General features: G+C 34.5%; 2 non-coding genes and 1 pseudogene across 2 annotated transcripts; all 3 read right to left on the bottom strand.

The window, feature by feature from the left end:
- Positions 1-16,469: 16,469 nt before the first annotated feature.
- On the bottom strand, positions 16,470-16,555 carry LOC121763116 (annotated as a pseudogene).
- Positions 16,556-16,714: 159 nt separating this feature from the next.
- LOC121763108 lies at positions 16,715-16,807 on the bottom strand. Its single transcript, XR_006042355.1, has one exon. It is a non-coding gene; the product is annotated as a small nucleolar RNA snoR26 (small nucleolar RNA).
- Positions 16,808-16,843: 36 nt separating this feature from the next.
- On the bottom strand, positions 16,844-16,937 carry LOC121763111. The gene has a single exon (XR_006042358.1). It is a non-coding gene; the product is annotated as a small nucleolar RNA snoR27 (small nucleolar RNA).
- Positions 16,938-25,789: the final 8,852 nt, after the last annotated feature.

The following is a 25,789-nucleotide window of genomic DNA, read 5'->3' as shown; positions in this document are numbered from 1 at the left end:
GCTATATGTTGGCATCTATGTCATCAGTGCTCAAGCATCAGCATTCAGCCATGGAAACAGCCGCCGAGATCATGCAAAATCTCAAGAATCTCTTTAGTACTCAGAATCAAACGGCTAAGTCGCAAGCCTTTCGGAGTATCATGTCGAAGACAATGAAGGAAGGCTCGTCTGTGAGGGACCATGTCCTCGAGATGATGGGCCACCTCAACCAGATTGAGGTCTTGGGAGGGACGATCGATCCCGAGTCCCAAGTGACTATTATCCTTCAAAGTCTTCCCCCTAGCTTCCAGCAGTTCAAGCTCAATTTCGAGATGAACAAAAGGAATTACACCTTGGCAGAGTTGTTGACTAAGCTTCAGTCGGCGGAGAACCTTATGGTCCAGGCTAAGGCGGCCATGATGACTTTGGTGCCTCGTTCCTCTTGCTTTAAGCATAGCAAAGGAAAAAGGCAGGCACCGAACTCAGAAGCGGCCAAGATGGCTAAGGGAAAGAAGAAGAAGAGGGCAAATAAGAAGCCCACGGGGAAGTGTTTCAAGTGTGGGGAAAAGGGGCATTGGAAGTCAGACTGACCAAAAAAGGGCAAGGCTACAGGTATGCACCAAGCTTTAGTAGTCGAGTCATGATTGGCATCGACGTCTACTTGCACTTGGGTTATTGACACAGGAGCCACTGATCATATTTGTTTTGATCCTAACTTAATGTAGGTGAGAAGACGGCTACATGATCGTGAGATCGAAGTCCAGCTGGGTGACGCTACAAAAGTGGCGGCCGCTGCAGTGGGAGACGTCTATTTGCGTTTTAGTAGTGATAGATTTTTTATTTTGAAGAATGTTTTATTGATACCTTCTTTTAGACAAAATTTAATTTCAGTTTCTGAATTAGTTTTTGATGGATATTCGATTTCTTTTAATGACAACTGCGTTATTAAGAAAGATGGTTCTTATATCTGTCGTGGTATCATGGAAAACGATATGTACACAATCACATCTACACAGTTTAATAATCGCAAATCAGAACTCAATACAACATCGAATATTTCAAAGAAACGAAAGGAACCTTCAAGTTCAATGAACGAAATGAACTTGTGGCACCTTATACTTGGTCATGCCAATGAAAGGAGGATCCATTCTCTTGTTCAACAAGATCTTATTAAAGGTTTAGAGGGGGAACCCTTTCATAAGTGTGAGTCATGCTTTGAAGGCAAGATGACCAAGAGGCCTTTTCAGGCTAAGGGCAATAGGGCCAAGGAAGTACTTGAGCTTGTTCATTCCGATGTATGCGGACCAATGTCTACTGAAGCAAGAGGTGGTTTTTGATACTTCATCACATTCATTGATGACTTCTCGAAAATTGGATATGTCTATTTGACGACCCACAAGTCAGAGTCTTTTGACAAGTTCAAGGACTTTAAGGCTCGAGTGGAGAAGTATCATGGAAAGAGTATCAAATGCCTGCGATCTGATCGTGGAGGCGAATACCTCAGTGCCGAGTTTTTGGACTACTTATCGGAGTCGGGAATTGAATCCCAACTGACTGCGCCGGGCACGCCCCAGCAGAACGGCGTGGCTGAAAGAAGGAACAGGACCTTGTTAAACATGGTTCGATCGATGATGAGTTATGCACAGCTACGTACTTCATTTTGGGGACATGCCTTGCGTTCTGCAAGCCATATATTAGACAATTTACCGTCAAAATCCGTACCTACTACTCCTTGTGAGTTGTGGACTGGGCGCAAGCCCAATCTAGTACATCTCAAGATTTGGGGTGGGCCAACTCATGTATTGGAAAAGGATCCAACTAAGCTAGGATCAAGGACGGAGGTATGTTTGTTTATAGGGTACCCCAGAGGGACGAAAGCTTATGAATTCTATAGTCTCCGAGATAAGAAAGTTATTGTGAGCACTCACGCGACATTCTTAGAAGAAGACTATGTAATGAATCATAAACCCAGCAGTGAAGTGTACCAATAACCATGAGCCCGAAACTTCAACTTCTACTCCAAGTATTGTAGTCTCGCGCCGCAGTGGGAGGGTCTCGCATGAGCCCGAAAGATACATTGGTTTGGGGGAATCCATGGATCACTCCTCGGACAGCAATGTATTAGATCTCTGGAACTTTGCAGAGGCGCTGGCAGATGTCGATCATTGCGAATGGGTGAAAGCAATGGATTCGGAACTAATAGACAAAGACGTCTACGATTTGTCCGTCCTACCCAACGGCTGTACTGCTATTGGGAGCAAGTGGATATATAAACGTAAACGTGGACCTGATGGACGAGTTAAAGTCTTCAAGGCAAGACTAGTGGCCAAGGGGTATACCCAAAAGGAAGGTGTCGATTACGACGAGACTTTCTCCCCGATGGCCCTGCTCAAATCGATCCGGATACTATTGTCTATAGCAGCTTATATGGATTGGGACATTTGGCAGATAGACGTTAAGACTGCGTTTCTAAACGGAGGTCTTGAAGAGACCATCTACATCGAACAACCCGAGGAACATGCCGTAAAGGGCAAGGAACACATGGTTTGGAAGCTTAAGAAGGCTATTTATGGCCTTAAGCAAGCATCTAGATCATGGAACCATTGTTTCGATCAAACTGTTTGGATGTTTGGATTCAAAAAGTACCCAAATGAAAGCAGCGTGTACAAGAAGGTTGAAAAAGAGAATGTAGTGTTCTTAGTTTTATATATAGATGACATTCTTCTAATTGGAAACAATAAAAAGATGTTGTCATCAGTAAGAACTTGGTTGTCAAACCAGTTCGAGATGAAGGATATGGGAGACGCGGGACACATCCTCGGGATCAAGGTTCTTCAGAATCGAGAAAAGAAGATGTTGTGCTTATCTCAAAAACCTTACATCAACACAGTACTTAGCCGTTTTAGAATGCAGGACGCCAAGAAAGGTTTCTTACCTTTTAGACACGGCATCCATATATATCATGAGATGTGCCCCAAAACGTCGTCTGAGATACAAGAAATGAGAAGGATTCCATATGCTTCGGCAGTTGGAAGTCTCATGTATGTTATGCTTTGTACGAGACCTGATATTTGCTTTGTTGTTGGCATGGTGGTAAGATATCAGTCGAATCCGGGCCAAGGACATTGGACTGCCGTAAAGAACATACTCAAGTACCTTAAACACGGACTAAGGACAATGCTCTAGTTTACAAAGCAGCCGAGCTCTGTCCTTTGGGATATACTAACTCAGACTTTCAAGCTGATCAGGACTCGAGAAAATCTACTTCAGGATATGTGTTCACCTTAGAAGGTGGAGCCATAATTTGGAAGAGTGTGAAGCAGAAATGCATCGTGGACACGACAATGGAAGCCGAGTATGTGGCCGCTTCGGAGGCTGCAAAAAAGACAGTATGGTTCAAGAACTTCCTTATGGATTAGGTGTGGTTACGAATCTTCCCAAGAGCATCACCATTTATTGTGACAATTTTGGTGCTGTGGCAAACTCGAAAGAACCAAGAGCTCACAAAGCGAGCAAACACATAGAGCGGAAGTATCATATCATCAGAGATATAGTGCAAAGAGGAGACATACAAGAGGTCAAGATTGCATCAGAGAACAACCTGGCAGATCCTTTTACAAAGGCATTGGCGGTGAAATCGTTTGAGGGCCACGTTGAAGGGATGAGAGTTCGACTCATTCAAGACCTCAACTCGCTTTCAGTATAAGTGGGAGAAATTTAGACGTGTGCACTACTGTTTTGTATACTCGAAAGCTGTTTTGAGTATAAGTGGGAGATTGTTAGGGTTTGTATATTAGAAATCACCTTTCGAGTGATTGAATATTGTAAAACTGTAATTATTATTTTCCAAGTAAATGCAACAGGTTATTTTTGTCATAATGTTGTTATGTTTTACGTTTAATGGATGTTTATTGCATATTTAAATGTATAAGCGAACGTAACAAAGTCTAAGTCTTTGTTTTAGTAGACCGGTTGTGGACCGCGTCCAATTTAAGGTAACACGGTCAGTTCTGAACAAAGAAAAATAAGAATTTCATAACCTAGATAGGCCTAGACTACCTATCATGAAAGGTTGCAATGTCAGTCTGATTATTTCTAACCTTATTGAAATAAGATGACGTTGGTGTGGTATAGCACTAAATTGGATCTAAACGGCAAGACGAGTCTTTATGCTATCTACTGAAAGACGAGGTCTTGATAATTAATTTATTAATCAATGTAGGTTAGCATTGAGCATACGATATTGAGTATCTACTACTTTGACTTACCAAAGGTGCGGGTTTTTCGTCACTCAACGATCCAGGTATATTGGGTAGTGGTGATCATTATCTAGCGGTGCTAGGATTGCTATTATGTTGAATAGTGCACGAGGAGAGTCTCGTTTGATAACATCCACAAGACGAGCTCGAAACAGGGTTTTATTATTCGGAACCTAGCTAGTTGGAGTTTGATTACTCTATGAATGATAAATAAGAGTTTCTTGCTAAGTCCACTCTTGGAGATTAAAATATGTTAATTAATTAAGTCCGTAGCAGACATTGATTAATTAATGGATGATTCTATCTTAAGCGCGGGAAATGAATGTAACACACTAAAAGGAAACCCGGAATACTTGTAATTTCGGATTTGGAAAGGTAGTGCAATATTACTTCTGTAGTGGCTGCTTGTAATATTTCAATATAAGCTTGTATTAAATTGTGGGTTCAATTTAATTAGTGAAAAGCTAATTGGGCGAGGACATGTCCAAATTCTTCCTTAGATCCCTGACTGGACCCAATATGTGACTTAATATAAATAGAAGAATAAAGGAGACAGAATTAACACTTTTTCCACATCATAATTTTCGTCCCCCTCATCTTTGAGAAAGGATCGAAAATTGCTCTCCTTCCGTGAGCAGATTTCTATCTTCATTATTTAAGTCCTAGTACACTAGTGAGATTTTCCCACACAAATACCAGTCTACAGTCCGGGATACCAGTCAGAATATCCCAGGTCGAGTTCTCAAGATCTTCACGTGGAGAAGACGCAAGCCATCTTCGATTCTTAAGTGAATCAACAAGGTAAATTGGCTAACTCCGTAGTACGCATGTTTTAGGGATTATTTGTACTAAAACGTGTTTAGAATTCAAGTTATGAGCATGATACATGTGATAATTGCACGAATAGAATTTATCTAAATAATCTGCTAAATAGATCAGAATTATGTGATCCGTAAGAACGCACGCTTCCGCTGCCAACCCCTTCAACCTTAACCAACTCAAATGTGTATACCAAAAAGGCCCTTTTCAATTTTTTTAATCATTTAAATTAAATTCATGAGGCATTATTTTTGGCCATCAGATCTTGAAAATGAAGGGTCAAGATTCAGTTGGACAATAGAACAAAAATTGGAAAAAGGATATGAATGCATCCCTAGAACGATATTTACTAAAAAGTTGGCTGATTTATGTGGCACATAATAAAAACTGTTTTTATGGATATATTTTTATTTTATTATTTAAAAGGTCAGATTAATGATTGTTTTTTTCGGGGAACATTGGTTTCTTTATTACTTTTTTAAAATGGCACGCCGACTCTTTTTTACCCTATAAATACCCTTCCTAAACACTTTTAAAATCATTCATCAACTTAATATGAGTCATAATTTAGAAAAACCAATCCAGTAGAATCCTACACAAGATTATAGTGATATCTATTAGTACTAGCTAATATCTCATGACGCTATCTTATTGTATTAGAATCTTTATGTAGTGTTCTAAATTAATGAATCCCAACAAAAAACAGTTCTTAATTAGTGAATGTTAAGTTGAAATTCCAATTAGCATAGAGATGTTTTATTATTCAGAAGTAACTGGATGATGGCACCCTTTTATCACCTTGGTTTATAATCTTCACCCCGAGATCTCTATCTATGTCATCATGGTTAGATGTGTTCGCATTTATGAATAAATCATTTTTTGTATATCTGTAGTATAATTTCATAGCAAAATTAGCAGATTTCATAGCAATATCTCAACAATTAACAATAGATGTGTTTTCAAACAATTTTAGGATCTATTCCTTTTTGGTTTTGTTACACTTTTTAGGTTAACAACTACTTAAGTGAAGATTGTCTGATTGGCATTCTAATATAAACTGTCTGATTGCAGACATTTTGATTTTCATATTCTACATTTTAACAATGAAAAAATTAAAAAGGTCTGCAAATTTGATGTGCTGTTCATACCAAAGTTTGACCCAAATGTTTAAGGTCAGTGGCTAGCTTACAATGGGGTGAAAGGATGTCCTAATTTTTGGACCCATTTTACCTTCTTTTGTCTTGCCTTTGTAATGTTGCTTCCAATTTTTTTTATGCCAACAATAGAAGAAATTTAATACTGAGCAACGGAACAGTCGGAAAATAGTAATTTATGATTTTCATCCACATATCTTATGAAATCATGTAGTTTTCATTTTATTCCTCACTTTAACAATATGTAAAGTGTGAAATATAGTGTTAGTATTGAGTTTTTATGACAGTTAAAGTGCAGATGTCCTAAAAATTTGTCAACAATTTTCTAAACCTTTCGAATAATATTTTGCAAATGTAAATAAATACAAGAAGTTTGGTCACTAGATCCTTTTTTTAACATTCATAAAGTGAATGGTACAATATAAGTACATTTCTGTTTTCGTAAATCTTCACATTGCTTTAAGTTCTTATTTTCTATAGATTGGTTAAAAGTTGTATTCATTTTTTAAAACTCTTATGTCCCTTGCATACATAGCACGAGTGTTAATACTAGTATACTTAAAGTCGTAGTTATAATATAATGTTAATCAAAACTCGATAGCACAGTGTCACGAATGTGGCTAATTTGGAATAACCAAGCCGCGAGATACCGGGACTAGGGGGAGGTAAAAGAAGAGGGGAAGAGAAGTGGGGGGAAAGAATAATGAAAGTCAATTAACCATAAGAAACTCAAGATAGATTCAGGAAAACAAAACAGTACTTAAAACAAGATACACTCGATCATGCGAACTTGAGTGGCTGTCATACATATATAAATTATCAGAGTCTTAAACGAAATAAAATTTATTAGAATCTTTAAACGAAATAAGTGTTGCCTTCCTAAAGGTACAACAGAAGCACAGGAACTCGGTTCCATGTATGATGACATGAACCTCTGAGATTTATTCTTGATGGACTAACAACACTCACTTCACTCCGCTGCGGTTCAACCTGCACATTTAGAAATACATGCAGGGACGAGTACAAAAGTACTATGCGAACAAATTGTCAAAAAATACAAATATACATTTGAAAATATTGTCAAGCATCACACTAACACTCGGGGTTTTATTTTAAGAAAAAATGCCCGAGGTTACTGAAAACCTTTATTTGACTGTAGTCCAATTTCTTTTTTGTATATCTGATCATCTTCTGCCGTATAACTTATGTTCTCTCACGGTCACCTTAATATTCTTGTGCCGGGAAGGTGGCCACCTTCCACAGTCACTAGACCCGCCCTTTGGCCATATGTCTCTCGTGTACACACTAGTTCGAGTAGGGACACTACCCTCCTCACTTAGACCCAAATTCGATTCACAACTCTCTTGGCCTTATACACAAAATATTTATGGCGAGACAACATCTTTTGAAAATAAACAACGAACATAAGTTCCAGTTTTCTCAAATATCACTTGCAAATAAATTTAATATTTATCCACACTAGTCTGTAGGATAGACAATTCACTACGTACGCTTTCCAAGGTTTCGAGATAAATTCTTTATTTCTCGATGTTATTCTCCTTGTTAGTTTTTACCTTTTTGGAAAAGAAAATAAAAGTAGAACAATTCTTAGCTTCGAGAAGACGGAGTAAAGTACCCCAATATTTATTTGGCTTATGTTAGATTTCAAAAATGAATTCAAATCGTAAATTAAATTATTTTAAGCTTAATTAATTACACAAGGAGTAATTAAAACTTATTAATTGTACCTATACTTAAATTTAGGTTAAAATTAATTATTAACACTTCGTCCCAAAAGAATTATTTTTGAAATTAGGCGATGACCATCTTTCATCTCCATTTATTCACTCTTCATTTATTTACTGCATCCCAACAACAAATAAACATTAACCCTACACATCAAACTCACCTTCCACCCCTCATTTCCTGCCGCCATCGTCCGTTGACTCCAACGTGGTGCCCCGCCACCCCTCCATCTTCAAATCCAACTTTCTCTCCCCGGGTCTGCTGCCATTGTGCACCCCAGAGCAGCCTCCCAGCCCACTCCCTCCTTGTTCTAACACCACCACCACTATCACCACCGGATGCCGACGTCAGCCCGATAAGGTTAGTCTTATTTTCTTCCCTATTTAATGTATATTCCTAAGATTAAATCTTTGTCTTACAAGTTCTGGTGTTTCACTGATACAAATTCGTAAAGATTTCAATTTTAGTGATGATTCGTATTTTAATCATATGTTTAAGACCAAAATTGATCTTTACTCGGTACAAAAATACAAGCATTGCACCCACATATACACAGAAAAAAAAACACTACACACACTTCATATACTCCACATAATATACACACGATATACACTTGAAATAAACACACGATATACACTTGAAATAAACAGACTAAATACACTATAAACAAAACACACATTATATAGGCAAAGTATGCACACAATACACGCACTGCACACACATCCAGTACAAAGTACACACACAATATACACAAAATACAAACACTTTACACACTATACGCAAAACAAACAAACTAAACACACACTATACACAAGATATAAGCATTGCAACACACACAACACAAAATTCACACTATTTACACAAAACACCCACAGTAAACAAAATACAAACACTTCACACGCTATACATAAAACAAACATACTAAACACACTAAACACGAAATATACACACTATACACAAAATATACACTTCACATACAACACACGTAATACAAAATACACACATTACATGGAAACTATGCTAAAAAATACACAAAATACGCACATTACACACTACACACACTATATGCAAGAAATGCACATCACACACACACTATAAATAAAATATACATTATACACAAAATGCATACAGTATACATTATAGTCAAAATGCACTACAATAAAATATACATTATACACAAAATGCACTACAACCAAATATACATACACAGTATACACACACTGCAACCAAATACACTATAAATCAAATATACATATAGATAATACACAATTATACACAATATACGAAGTATACACACAACCCAAAACACACACAACACACATTATACATGTGAAAAAGCTCTATATACGACATGCACTAAACACACTCTACACACAAAATACAAGCACTAAACCAACATATAGTGTACATAATACACATGCTATACATAAATATATACGTATATTTAATACACACATAACACACAATACACAAAATACATACACTAAAAACACACTATATACAAAATACAAGCATTGCATCCACATATGCACACAACAAAATAACACACACACTACACACACTTCATATACTCCACAGAATACACACACTATACACGAAACAAACAGACGAAATACACTATAAACAAAACATACACATTATAATATACAAAGTATTACACACACAATACACACAAGATACACACTATACACAAATTATACATGCACTATAAAAATATAAATAACACACACTATACATAAAATATATGCGCTGGACATACGCTATACACAAAATACAAGAACCGCACACATGCACCCAACACAAAATACACAAAATATACCCAATATACCCATAATATACAAAAAACACAAACACTTCACACAAAACAAACAAACTAAACACACTATACATAAAAGAAACACACTTTACACACATTACAGAAAATAAACTAAGTATAGACAAAGTACACACATTTTGCGCACACTATACACACATTTTGTTGCAACTATTGCCAAACCAAACATAGTAATCAAACTATACACAAAATACGCACATTACATACTCACTATAAACTAAATAAACTTTATTTTAAAATGCACGCACTACACATTACAAAAAATACAGATGACTACACCTACAAAATACATACATACTACACAAAAGTACATGCACAAAAATACACATATACATACATACTACACAAACGTACATGCACAAAAATACACATAGCACACACTATAAATACGATATACACAAAATACATGTATTGCACCAACATATATATATATACAACAAAAAATACACATTGCACGTGTACACGCTGCATACATTACACCTAATGTACACGCTACACAAACCACACTATTCAAAAACATACATTATGCAAAAAGTTTACCCACTATGTACAATATACACAGTGCACATACTATACACTATACACAGTGCACATACTACACACTATACACTGTATTTACACACTACACCACCTTACACAGTTCACATTACACTTTAACTACACACTACAAATTGTATACACACACTACACACTACAAAAAATACACATTACATGCACACTATACACAAAATAAACATACTAATAATACTATACACAAAACACACCCAAATTACACACACACCACTACTCACAGTATACACACACTGTACACTACACGCTACAAACGCACATTACAAACACTATAAACTAAATATACACTATACATAAAATGTCGTGCACTACATATAGATACATAATATAAACAACTACACACAGTACATAAAGCATACACACTGCACACATTATACAAAATATACAAACTACACACACTATACGAAATATACGTGTAGAAAATATACACATAGCACACACTATAAACATACTATACATAAAATACACCACTATACTCAAAATACATACACTACTCACAAAAAATATACATGTATAGATATAGCACCAAATGTATAGAAGATGTATAGCACCAAATATAAATGCATGATACAATTAGATTTAGATTTCTTTAATATGTTATTTACTACTCCCTCCGTCCCTAATAATTTGTCATCATTTGACCCGGCACACGGTTCTACGAAATGTAATAGAAAGTGGGTTGGAAAAGTTAGTGGCATGTGGTTCCTACTTTAATATATTAATTTTATAATAAAATATGAGGATGAGTTAGTGGAAATTAGGGTCCACTACCAAAAATGATAACAGTGAAAGGTGACATTTTTAGGGATAGACGAAAATGAAAATAGGCGCCAAATTTTCAGGGATGGAGGGAGTAGTTTGTAACATAATAATAATAATAACAATAATAATAATATAATAAATATTATTAAAATGATAATAAACTAAATTATAATTATTTACTAATATTTTAATTAGATATAATTCATAAATTCAAAATTTAATAAAGACATTTTTTATTAGTAATTTATAAATAAAAAATAAAATAATAATTGTTAATAATTTAATATTATTAATACACCTACGCATATTGCTATACACAAAATCTGTACATTATACCCACTATACACCAAAATACACGCACTACAGAAATGAGACACTATACACAAAATATACATGCATTATAGAAATCACACACTATACACAATATACATGAACAAAAAATACCCACATAGCGCACAATACAATACACAAAATAAATGCACTAGACATGCAATATACCCAAAATACACAAAATATAAGCACTACACCCGCACATACACAAACCACAAAATACACAAACTTCATATATTGCTTGTAATACACGCGCTATACACAAAAAACCTCATATATTGCACGTAATACACGCGCTATACACAAAACAAACAGACTAAATACACTATACACTATACACAAAACAAACGGACTGAATACACTATACACAAACCGCACACATTATAGACAAAGTACACATACAATACGCACAATATAAAACACTATACATTTACTACATAGTATTCACAAAATACACATTAGACGCACACTATATGCATATTTCATTGCAACTATACACAAACCAAACATATTAATCAAACAAAACACAAAAGACACTTTATACACATTAATCACAGTGCACATACTACACACGAGACACACTGATACACACATAGCACACTCTAAACACACTATACACACAAAATACAAACATTGCACCCTTATATACACACTGCACATACACACACATCACATAATACACGCAAAATATAAACACACACTGCACAGACATTTCACACACTTTACACACACTATGCATAAAATACACAGTTTACATAAAATACCCACACTACTCACATTATACACACACTGCATAAAATACACACACTACTCACATTATACACAAAATTTGTACATACAGAAAATACTATCATAACACACATTATGAGACATTATAAACAAAATACAAGCACTATCCACACACACTAAACACAAAATACACATAGTACTCTACACTCACACTACACAAAATAGACACGTACAGAAAATAGCATAACACGCACTATAAAGACATTATATACACACATTAAACACAATATTCAAGCATTGTAGCCACAGTATACACTCTTCACACACTATACACAAAATACACAAAATACACAATACACACAAACACAATACACACAAAACACACACTATACACAAATAACACAATACGCGCTATATACAAAATATAAACACACACTATATACAGAATATATATGTACAAAGAAAATATACATAACACGCGCTATAAACACATACATAAAATATACTCGTTGGACACACACTATACTTAAAAGCATTGCACATATACATATATACGTACAAAGCCTTTGTCCTAGCGGCAAGGAGCTTAGACATTATTGCATGAGGTGCTGAGTTCGAGCCCTCTTGACATCAGTTGTAATTTCCTCCTATCTATAGTATAAGATTTTATTTGTAATTTTCTCCCTTATATAGGAGTTAATTTTTTTTAAAAAAAGCACTGCACATATACACACAACGCAAAATACACAAAAAAACATAAAATACCAACAATATACACAAAAAAACACACGCACAATACACAAAATAAACAAAGTATACACAATAAAACACAAAGTATACACAAAATACATACATTACACGCACACTATACACACCCTATACACACAGTACACATGAATAAAATTGTTAAGATTTTCAATGTATATTAATCAATTAAAATTAATTAGGTAATTGAAATAATAACAAAATACACTAATTAACATAATAATAATTAATTCTTATTAATAAAATAATGATAATGATAATTATTATATAATCAATAATTATTATATTGAAAAATAATAATTTATTAGTTTGTAACATAATAATAATTATAATATATGAATGATAATAAACTTAATTAATATTATTTATTGATAGTATATTAGATATAACTCATAAATTCAAAATTTAATAAAGATATTCTCGATTAGTTAATAATTTATAAATAAATAGTAATATTATAATTGTTACTTATTACTATATTACTCATAATTCAAATTATATTTTAATTATTTAAAATATTATAAATTATTAGCGTAAGAAAACAATTATAAATAATAATAACAAATTTTTTACTATTATAATAATAATTATTATAAGCTATAAATATTATAATTATAGTTATTATTTTTATTATTAAGTACTATAATACATAATTTTAAATTTATAAATAAAATTAAATAATTATTGTTAAATACAAAATAATTAAATACTCCCTCCGTCCCATCTCATGTGATGGATTTCTTTTCGGCACGAGAATTAAGAAAATGATATGTATTGAGTTAAAGTGGAGAGAGTAAAGTATGAGAGAGGAAAAAGTAAGAGAGATAAAGAGAGAATAAAATAAGAAAAAGAGAATAAAGTAAGAGAAAGAGAATAAAGTAAGAGATGGTTGAAGTTTTGGTTTAGCTAAAAAAGGAAATCAATCACTTGAGATGGGACAACCCAAAATGGAAAGTTGATCACTTGATGTGGGACGGAGGGAGTATATTGAATACTTAAAAATATGTCAGAATCAACAAACTGGGAAAAGATTACCTACGAAAAGTCGTGGAACCATTTCTTTTGAGGAGGAGTTTCCTCATTTTTTGTAGCTTCTTCAAAGTGACATTCCTGAGTGTTGCAACAACAAAATGACAGGATTGGTTAATCGAGATGTAACTTCCGCGGCTATATAAAATCATATGAAAACTTTTATTAACCTACAGATGTTATGGACCATTAAGACAAAAACATTGAAACAAGTTCAAGTCATACAACTCCACAACATGCAGCAATGAAATACTATCATTCTGATTAGTAGGTACTAACACGTCCTCCATATGACTTCCTAGTCTTCGTAATATATTATTTAAAATCCCCCGGTTTCTAATATCTTTAGAAGCTCGTGTGTAGCATATAAACATATTTTAGTACTAAACTAGAGGGCCAAGTAAAATGTGTATCACACAAATATAAAGTACCTCCAGTGTAATTATACCACCACCCACGAAAATGCCTCTCTTCCTACTTCTTCATGTACCCAAGATGCATAGGTTATGGAAAGTTTATGTCATGACATCATGAAAAGACATTACTTTAAGTAGTTGTGCAAGTCAAGGAACTCACTTTTCTGTTTTTCCATTCAAGACACCCATCTGCGGCTCCTAGTAATAGTTTTGTACTCTTCTTTAACAAATATCCTGCAAGGAGTAAGGTTAGCGCTGATTTGATCACTCCAACAGTTCTTGTACCTATTTAAAAAATAAATATAAGTTACTCAAACACATAATAAAAAGGTTATTGCAGATCTGATAAATCCATCAGTTCTTGTACCTATTTAAAAGTTAAATATAAGTTACTCAAACACATAATATCAGACAACGTTTCTATTTTCCCCCCCTCTTAATTTCATGAATAAGACAAAATAGGATAGCAAATTGTATTCTCCATCTAGTTCCTTTACAATTGTAATAGCTTTGGCTGATGCAACTTCTGGTGCCTGTGAAATTGAATCTTGTTAAGAAGGTACTTGCCACTGAATCATCAACATATCTCTAATCTACTACGGGCAAATCAATAAATTTCAATGGTGGAGCTGCCAAACCATTAAGTTAAAATAAAAAAAATTAGATAACTAACCTCATGTGATGCAAATAGAAACAATCTTATGTATGAGATAATATTATGAGATGCTCTTCGTAAAATAGGAAGAATATATCAACTTCACTCCTCCTAAGACTTGCACCTGTCAACTATAAATTTGCTTAAATGGATCAATCAAGAGACATGACACCATTCCTTTAAAATTTCCAAGGACACAAATGGAAAGAAACTAAAAAGGAGCCAAACATTTAGAATTTAAAAATCAAGCAACTGACAAATTTCACAGCAACTAGAACAACTTTGATATAGCAATGCTAGGAAGTTTATGAACATACAAGAGATCCATCAGAAAGACTTTGGCAATGGTAGGAAGTTTTGATTGTCCATATTTGTGGTACTTTTTAGGACAAACTTATATGGGCTGTAGATACCGGTGAGCTATACTTTTTAGGACAAAATAATTACTATAAAACAGCATAGGACAGTCCTATCTAGATTATCCAACTTAATATGTTTTAAGTACCAAACGACTCAAGAAGTAATGTTTGGTCAGTTACAAGAATGTCACACAAAACCAACCTTAAACCTGGATAACTGCTGCATGGTGTGCAGAACCACCCTTGCTGGCAACAGGATAATCCTGAGTATATCATCTGCATTAGGGATGCACAATTAAGAATTACGAAAGTAAGATATAATCTTTGTAAAAAATAAATCATGGAAAATTGTGAATTAACTCAAATCCTTGTGTGCTATACAAATAATAGTTGTGATTGATTGGTGTTTTTTTCTTCACATTTTCCTAGAACTCTTTCTTTGATTCTGCTCTCTCTGTTTTTTTCTTTTTTAGATCTATTCCACCAATTTTTTTCTTTCTGTTTTTTCTTCTTTACTCCCCACTTCGCTCTTATTCTAACCTTTCCATGTGCCTTTCTACACTTTCTGCCCTAGTGTTGCCTGATTACAAAAGTCCTGCAGGGAGAAAGGCTAGAGCTTCATAAGAAATCTGAGTGTATATTACATAAAACTAGATAAGCAATTTCTTTGAACCAACTATCTACTAGCACATACAATTCTCTACCTTAAATTTTGAACTTTTTAAAGAAGCAATATGCATGCCATTTTAATACAATAACAATTGGCTAAATATTTACAAATGAAAACTTAATTACTTAAGATAAAAATCTAATGGTTAGTTACACAATGCCAAAAATACATATTACAATGAAGACGCCAAAATCAATGAAAGTCTTGCATAAGAATTGAAAACTATTAAACTCGATAAAGATCAAATTTGGAATAAATAGGTTCTCAACAAAACCAATCACTGAAAATCAAGAGGACGTTGGAACGACAGAGATCAAGGGAGGATTGTTGTGATGACGCAGTAATATACAGCATTAGATTTATTGGATATCAGGGAGAAAATTAATTCTAGATATTGGATCTCAAGATAATAAGTTATCTTCAAAAACTAATTTATTACAGATAGATAACGCAGTAATATACAGCATCACTGATCCAAAAATAAGGCATCAATCAAAATAGGAGGAAGAATTTGTGAAGATCAATAAAAGTTTAGAAAACTAAAGGGAAAAGCAATGGATTTAGTAAAAAACGATAAAACAAATATATTAACAAAGTGGAAAGCATAAAAAGTATGGAAGGAAGGAATGCAAAGTTATAAGCATCTCGGAGTATAATTTCCCCATTGATTTTCTTCATTTCTAAATCAAAGGGCAAGGATGACATTAATGTTTTCTCATCTCGGATGCTTATCTTCAACACTGAACAAATCTGTAAATATGCGAAAAAAAGGATCTCAGGAGCTAGAAGAGTATCTTCAATTCCGAATCGGAAATATCAGATAGATAAAGCAGTTTTAAACTAATGCATCATCGATCCTTCTCAAAAATTGTAAATTAGTTATGAAAATTGAGAAATAAAACGATGACCAGAAAGGAATAACGAACCAGAAGCTCCATAAGTGGATGAATTCCTGTATTGATGACAGCATGAAAATGCCTCACTTCCTGCTTCTTCATGTACCCAAGCTGCGGAGGTCATGGAAAGTATATGTCATGAAATCATGAAAAGACATTGCCTCTATAAGTAATTGGGCAAGTCAAGGAACTCACTTGTCCTGTTTATTCATTCAACACGAACCATCCACAGCTTCAGCAATTAGTTTTCGTATTCCTCTTTATCAAAAGTCCTACAGGGAGAAAGGTTAGTGCTTCATAAGAAATCTGAGTGTACATACATAAAACGAGCCAAACATTAAGAATTTAAAAACCAAGCAGCTGTCAAATTTCACGGCAATAAAGACATAACGACAATGCTAAGAAGTTGATGAACTTACAATAGAACCATCGGAAAGATTATGGCGCAATGGATGGCCAGATTCACCCTTCACTTGACCTCCTTTTGAACTGATGATATGTCTTAGTTTTTTATCCATTCTGCCTTGTCGGTAGCACTTTCATCCTACAAAACAAGACCGGGAAGAAGCTACACGAGACACCAACCCTAAAAGAAGATTTGAGAGCCTTATTTTCATGCGATTTCAGACCAGTTAAGCGAGGGTACTCCACTAGAGGATTCAGGTATCAAGTTTTCCCTAGTCAAGTTTGCATTCTCATTTTTCGGTCTTGATTTCTCTTCCAGAAGTGCTTCAAGTTGAAGACTCGCCAAATCGTCATCTTCCCCTCCCACTACTCCATCACGAAGCTCCCCGTCTCTTCCTCCAACAGTTTATTCTAACTATTTTTTTCTTCACATTTTCTTGGAACTCTTTCTTTTTCTAGATCTGTTCCACAATTTTTTCTGTTCTTTTCCTTTTTTTCTACATTTGTTCCACCGATTTTTCTTTTTTTTCCTTTTTTTCTCACATATCTGCTTCCTCTTTTTTTCTTCTTTTTCTGATTTTTTCTTCTTTTCTCCCCATTTTGCTCTTATTCGAACCCTTCCATGTTTCTTTCTACACTTTCTGCCCTAGTGTTGCCTAATAACAAAAGTCCTGCAAGAAGCTCCCTAGTGTTGCCTGATAACAAAAGTCCTGCATGAAGAAAGGTTAGAGCATCATAACAAATCTGAGTGTATATACATAAAACTAGATACGCAACTTCTTTGAATCAACTATCTAATAGCACATACAATTTCTCTACCTTGCATTTTCAACTTATTAAATAAGGAATACGAATGCCATTTTAATACAATAACAGAACCTACATTTGGCTAAATATATGCTAATAAAAACTTAAGTGACATAAGATAAATATCTAATGGATAGTTACACAATGCCAAAAATACATATCATATTGAAGACGCCAAAATAATGAAAGTCTTGCATAAGAGTTGAAAACCATTAAAATCGATAAAGATCAAATTTGGAATAAATAGGTTCTCAACAAAACCAATCACTGAAAATCAAGAAGACGTTGGAACGACAGAGATCGAGGGAGGATTGATGTGGTGACTACCAATCTTGATGTGGGATCATTATATCAGAATAATATGCATCCCATGTATCAAAACAGTGTTAGGAAATGGAAGAATGATCTTACCTTATTTGAAATGGGACCTTGAGCAAGGTAAGGTTTTTCATTGCGTAAATGGTGGAAACCATATACAACTTGGGTATCCATACCATCATCACATATAGTATCTTGTCAGAGTGCAATAATAAACATATTAAAGAGAAATTTTAGCATATAAATACAAAGCTATACTGAAATAATTATAAAACACAACTTCATGAGGCTTCACCACTGAATATTTCTAAGGACACAAGAAGTAAATGAGCATAGAAGCACCTCAACCAAAATCCTAATTCGCAAACGGAAAGAAACTAAAACAAGCCAAACATTTAGACTTTATAAATCAAGCGGCTGACAAATTTAACAGCAATAAGAACAACTTTAAGGAATTATGTCCTTAGAGTTAATGGACTTATAAGGACATAAGTGTTGGAAAAATTTGGCAGTGGTTGGAAGCCAATGAACTTACAAGAGAACCATCTGAAAGACTTTGGCGCAATGGAGGGTCAGATTCACCCTTCACTTGACCTCTTTTTGAGCTGACGATATTTCTTAGTGTATTTATCCATTCTGTCTTGTCAGTGGCACTTTCAGCCTTCAAAACAACGGCACTAAGAGCTGGGTAGATACCGGGGGGCTCTATTTAACTGTCTATCAATTGAATTTGCAATAATTTCACAAAGAGAAGGAAGCAATATTTGTGGTACCTTTCAGGACAGTCTTATATGGAACTCTACTTGTTATCTTGAATACTCTACTGGGTGCTTTTCCCGTATCCAGCTCATTTTCTTTTTCTAGGTTAGATTCATGACGATTGATATTTGCTGATCATTCCAATAGTTCTTGTAACTATTTAAAAAATAAATATAGGTCAGAGACGTAACAAAATATGACACTTGGGCAGAAAAAGTTCTGTTTCTATTTTCTTCACCTCTTAATTTCATGAATAAGAAAAAACTGGATAGCAAACTGACATTCTCCACCAAGTTCCTATGCAATACTAATAGCTTTGGCTGATGCAACCTCTGGAACCGGTGCAGGTATGACAACCAGCAATATCGCATCACTGCGTTCAGAATACACACTCTGACATGAAGAGAAATGCCATCAGACAACTTAAAAATACCGTTGGCCCTAGGCCATGATTAACAATCGTTAGTATCATTTAGTCAGAATAAGAAGGTCAAAATTCATGCATCCCGTGGATCAAAATCAGTGTTAGGAAAAAAAAGAATGATCTTACCTTATTTGAAATGGCACCTTGAGCAAGGTAAGGCTTTTCATTGCGTAAATGGTGGAAACCATATGCAACATGAGATAATTGCCTTTAAAGCTAGAAACCGCAATCAAGCCAGAACCCTGGATAGGTAAGGTAATCCAGATTCAAAACATAATGCCATCAATATAGAGCTCAAATAAGAATAATGAAAATCAAGATAAAATATAATGTACCAGAAGTTCGAATAAAGAAGAGTTGTGTAGGACATCATTCCAGTGAAACATGTTTGAGTCATATAGCTCCACAACATGCAAAGCTCCCCGTCACTTCCTTCAACAGCTTATTCTTGCTATTTTTTTCTTCACATTTTCTTCGAACTCTTTCCTTGATTCTGCTCTCTGTATTTTACTTTTTCTCGACCTGTTTCACCAATTTTTCTTTTTTTTTACCTTTTTTCCACATCTCCTTCCTCTCTTTTTTTCTTCTTTTTCTCTTTTTTTTCTGCATTTCTTCCACCGATTTTTCTTTTTTTTTCCTTTTTTTCCACATATCTGCTTCCTCATTTTTTTTCTTCTTTTCTCCCCATTTTGCTCTTATTCCAACCCTTTCATGTTTCTTTCTACACTTTCTGCCCTAGTGTTGCCTGATTACAAAAGTCCTGCAAGGAGAAAGGTTAGAGCATCATAACAAATCTGAGTGTATATACATAAAACTAGAAAAGCAACTTCTTTGAATCATCTACCTATTAGCACATACAATTCAAGCATTTTCAACTTATTAAAGAAGGAATATGCATGTCATTTTAATACAATAACACAACCTACATTTGGCTAAATATATGCTAATAAAAACTTAAGTGACATAAGATAAATATCTAATGGATAGTTACACAATGCCAAAAATACATATCATATTGAAGACGCCAAAATCAATGAAAGTCTTGCATACGAATTGAAAACTATTAAACTAAAATAAGATCAAATTGGAATAAATAGGTTCTCAACAATACATTTCATATCGAAGACGCCAAAATCAATGAAAGTCTTGCATACGAATTGAAAACTATTAAACTCGATAAAGATCATATTTGGAATAAATAGGTTCTCAACAAAACCAATCTTTGAAAAATCAGGAGGATGTTGAAACAACAGAGGTCGAGGGAGGATTGGTGTGGTGACTACTAATCTTGATGTTGGATCATTATATTAGAATATCATGCATCCCATTTATCAAAATCAGTGTTACGAAATGGAAGAATGACCTTACCTTAGGTGAAAACCATTTGGGTATCCATACCTTCATAACATATAGTATCTTGTCAGAGTGTGAGTAATAAACATATTAAAGAGAAATTTTAGCATATAAATACGAGGCTATGCTGAAATAATTACAAAACACAAATTCATGAGGCTTCACCACTGAATATTTCTAAGGACACAAGAAGTAAATGAGCATAGAAGCACCTTAACCAAAATCCTAATTCGTAAACGGAAAAAAACTAAAACAAGCCAAACATTTAGACTTTATAAATCATGCGGCTGACAAATTTAACGGCAATAAGAACAACTTTAAGGACTTATGTCCTTAAAGTTAATGGACTTATAATGACATAAATGTTGGAAAAATTTGGCAGTGGTTGGAAGCTAATGAACTTACAAGAGAACCATCGGAAAGACTATGGCGCAATGGGGGTCCAGATTCACCCTTCACTTGACCTCCATTTGAGCTGACGATATTTCTTAGTGTATTTATCCATTCTGTCATGTCAGTAGCACTTTCAGCCTTCAAAACAAAGGCACTGTAAACTGCGTAGATACCGGGGGGCTCTATTTAGCTGTCTATAAATTGAATTTGCAATAATTTCACAAAGTGAAGGAAGCAATATTTGTGGTACCTTTCAGGGACAGTCTTAGACGGAACCCTAAACTATACTTGTTATCTTCAATACTAGACTGGGTGCTTTTCCCGAATCTGGATCATTTTCTTTTTTATCTTTAGAGCTCTCTTTTGGGGAGGAGTTTCCTCATCTTTTGCAACTTTTCCCAGGTTAGATTCCCGATGATGATTGATATACTTTGCTGATCACTCCAATAGTTCTTGATCCTATTTAAAAAATAAATACAAGTCAGAGACGTAACAAAATTTGACACGCTGGCAGAAAATATTCTGTTTCTATTTTCTTCACCTCTTAATTTCATGAATAAGAAACAATTGGATAGCAAACTGACATTCTCCATCTAGTTCCTTTGCAGCGTTCAGCATACACACTCTGATATGAAGACAAATGCCATCAGACAACTTAAAAATCAAAATACGTTGGCCCTAGGCCATGATTAACAATCATTAGTATCATTCAGTCGGAATAAAAAGGTCAAAATCCAAGCATACCGTGGATTAAAATCAGTGTTAGGAAATAAAAGAATGATCTTACCTTATTTTTATGCGATTTCGGATCTGTTAAGCGAGGGTACTCCTCTAGCTTATTCAGGTAGCTGGTTTTCCCTAGGCAAGTTTGCATTCTCATTTTCCGCTCTTGATTTCTCTTCCAGTAGTGCTTTAAGTTGAAGCCTCGCCAAATCGTCTTCTTCCCCTCCCCACTACTCCATCACGATGCTCCCCGTCTCTTTTTTGATTCTGCTCTATTTTTTTCTTTTTCTAGATCTGTTCCACCAATTTTTCTTTTTTTTACCTTTTTTTTCACATATCTCCTTCCTCTATTTTTTTCTTCTTTTTCGCTTTTCTTTTCAACATTTCTTCCACCGATTTTTCTTTTTTTTTTCCACATATCTGCTTCCTCTTTTTTTTTCTTCTTTTTCTATTTTTTTTTCTTCTTTTCCAACCCTTATTCCAACCAACCCTTCCATGTTTCTTTCTAGACTTTCTGCCCTAGTGTTGACTGATTACGAAAGTCCTGCTGGGAGAAAGGATAGAGCTTCATAAGAAATCTGAGTGTGTATACATAAAACTAGACAAGCAACTTCTTCGAATCATCTATCTACTAGCACATACAATTCTCTACCTTGCATTTTCAATTTATTAAAGAAGGAATATGCATGCAATTTTAATACAATAACACAACCTACATTAGGCTATATATTTGCTAATAAAAACTTAAGTAACTTAAGATAAAAATCTGTTGGATAGTTACACAATGCCTAAAATACATATCATATTGAAGACACTAAAATCAATGAAAGTCTAGCATAAGAATTGAAAACTAATAAAATCGATAAAGATCAAGTTTGGAATCAGGTTCTCAACAGAACCAATCACTGAAAATAATGAGGACCTTGGAACAACAAAGATCGAGGGATGATGGTATGGTGACTACTACAAGTCCGTATGTATAGGCGTGGTGTGTGAATAAGGGAAACTATAATACATGCAGGTTGCGTCCCGTGGATCAAATTCAGTGTTAGGAAATAAAAGAATGATCTTACCTTATATGAAATGGGACTATGTGCTACGTAATGTTTTTGATTGCGTAAATGGTGGAAACCATAGCCAACTTGGGCATCCATACCTTCATCACATATAGTATCTTGTCAGAGTAATAAAGATATTAAAGAGAAAGTTTAGCATACAAATACAAACCTATGCTGAAACAATTATAAAACACAAATTCATGAGGCTTCACGTCTGGAATATTTCAAAGGACACAAGGAGTAAATGAGCATAGAGGCACCCCAACCAAAATTCTAATTCACAAACGGAAAGAAACTAAAACAAGCCAAACATTTAGATTTTATAAATCAAGCGGCTGAAAATTTTAACAGCAATAAGTACAACTTTAAGGACTTATTATGTCCATAAAGTTAATGAACTTATAAGGACATAAATGTTGGAAAATTTTGGCAGTGCTTGGAAACTAATGAACTTACAAGAGAACAATCGGAAAGACTTTGCGCAATGGAGGGTCAGATTCACCCTTCACTTGACCTCCTTTTGAACTAATGATATGATATTTCTTACTGTATTTATCCATTCTTCCTTGTCAGTATCACTTTCAGCCTTCAAAACAATGGCACTATGGGCTGTGTAGATACCAGGGGGTCTCTATTTAGCTGTCTATAAATTGAATTTGCAATAATTTCCCAAAGTGAAGGAAGCAATATTTGTGGTACCTTTCACGGACAGTCTTAGACGGAACCCTAAACTATACTTGTTATCTTCAATAATATACTGGGTGTTTTTCCCGAGTCTGGACCATTTTCTTTTTTATCTTTAGAGCTCTCTGTTGGGGAGGAGTTTCCTCATCTTTTGCAACTTTTTCCAGGTCAGATTCCTGATGATGATTGATATACTTTGCTGATCTCTCCAATAGTTCTGGGACCTATTTAAAAAATAAATACAAGTCAGAGACCAACCAAAATTTGACACGCTGGCAGAAAATGTTCTGCTTCTATTTTCTTCACCTCTTAATTTCATGAATAAGAAAAAATTGGATAGCAAACAGACATTCTCCATCTAGTTCCTTTGCAACGTTCTGCACACACACTCTGACATGAAGACAAATGCATCAGACAACTTAAAAATCAAAATACTTTGGCCCTAGGCCATGATTAAAAATCATTAGTATCATTCAGCCAGAATAAAAAGGTCAAAATCCATGCATACCGTGGATTAAAATCAGTGTTAGGAAATTAAAGAGTGATCTTACCTTATTTTTATGCGATTTCGGATCTGTTAAGCGAGGGTACTCCTCTAGCTTATTCAGGTAGCTGGTTTTCCCTAGGCAAGTTTGCATTCTCATTTTCCGCTCTTGATTTCTCTTCCAGTAGTGCTTTAAGTTGAAGCCTCGCCAAATCATCGTCTTCCCCTCCCACTACTCCATCACAAAGCTCCCCGTCCGTCTCTTTGATTCTGCTCTATTTTTTTCTTTTTCTAGATCTGTTCCACCAATTTTTCTTCTTTTTACCTTTTTTACTACATATCTCCTTCCTCTTTTTTTTGCTTCTTTTTCGCTTTTTTTTTCTACATTTCTTCCACCGATTTTTCTTTTTTTTCCACATATCTGCTTCCTCTTTTTTTATTCTTTTTTCTATTTTTTTTCTTCTTTTCCAACCCTTATTCCAACCAACCCTTCCATGTTTCTTTCTACACTTTCTGGCCTATTGTTGACTGATTACGAAAGTCCTGCTGGGAGAAAGGTTAGAGCTTCATAAGAAATCTGAGTGTATATACATAAAACTAGACAAGCAACTTCTTCGAATCATCTATCTACTAGCACATACAATTCTCTACCTTGCATTTTCAATTTATTAAAGAACGAATATGCATGCAATTTTAATACAATAACACAACCTACATTTGGCTAAATATTTGCTAATAAAAACTTAAGTAACTTAAGATAAAAATCTGATGGATAGTTACACAGTGCCTAAAATGCATATAATATTGAAGAAACCAAAATCAATGAAAGTCTTGCATGAGAATTGAAAACTATTAAAATCAATAAAGATCAAGTTTGGAATCAGGTTCTCAACAGAACCAATCACTGGAAAAAGAAGGTAGGAAAAAAAACTTCTACTGAGGTCCCCCCACCCCAACAGTAGTTGTTAGCCATTTGCTTGAGGTGGAACAAATGTAAAACAATCGTGCTATGCTCTATCATAACGGATATTAAAAATGATATATTTTCATTGACCCACACACACAAGAACTTTACTTATTTTTGTTTAACCTAGCTGGAAAAACAGTACACTACCTGTTCTATGTGTTTGGCGGATATTACTTCAGCCATAACCATCAAAGCATGCCATCCATGTTTAAGACCGAAATTTTCGAGACAACCATCATTGGGGTGAGCCTGAACAAACCCCCTCTGGCAAAACAAAAAGGAGGAAGAATAAGAAAATGAGATAAAAATGAATAAAAGATTCATCATCGTGTAGCTATAAAACCCTCCTTAAGTGATCAAATAAAATTGGTCATCTAAAAGTTAAGATTAAAATAATTAGGAATAGATATAAAATAGAATTCCTACATTCTCAATACAGATA

Source organism: Salvia splendens, chromosome 13 (assembly GCF_004379255.2).
Source record: "Salvia splendens isolate huo1 chromosome 13, SspV2, whole genome shotgun sequence".
NCBI lineage: Eukaryota > Viridiplantae > Streptophyta > Magnoliopsida > Lamiales > Lamiaceae > Salvia > Salvia splendens.
This window is presented reverse-complemented; position numbering and strand designations above follow the sequence as displayed.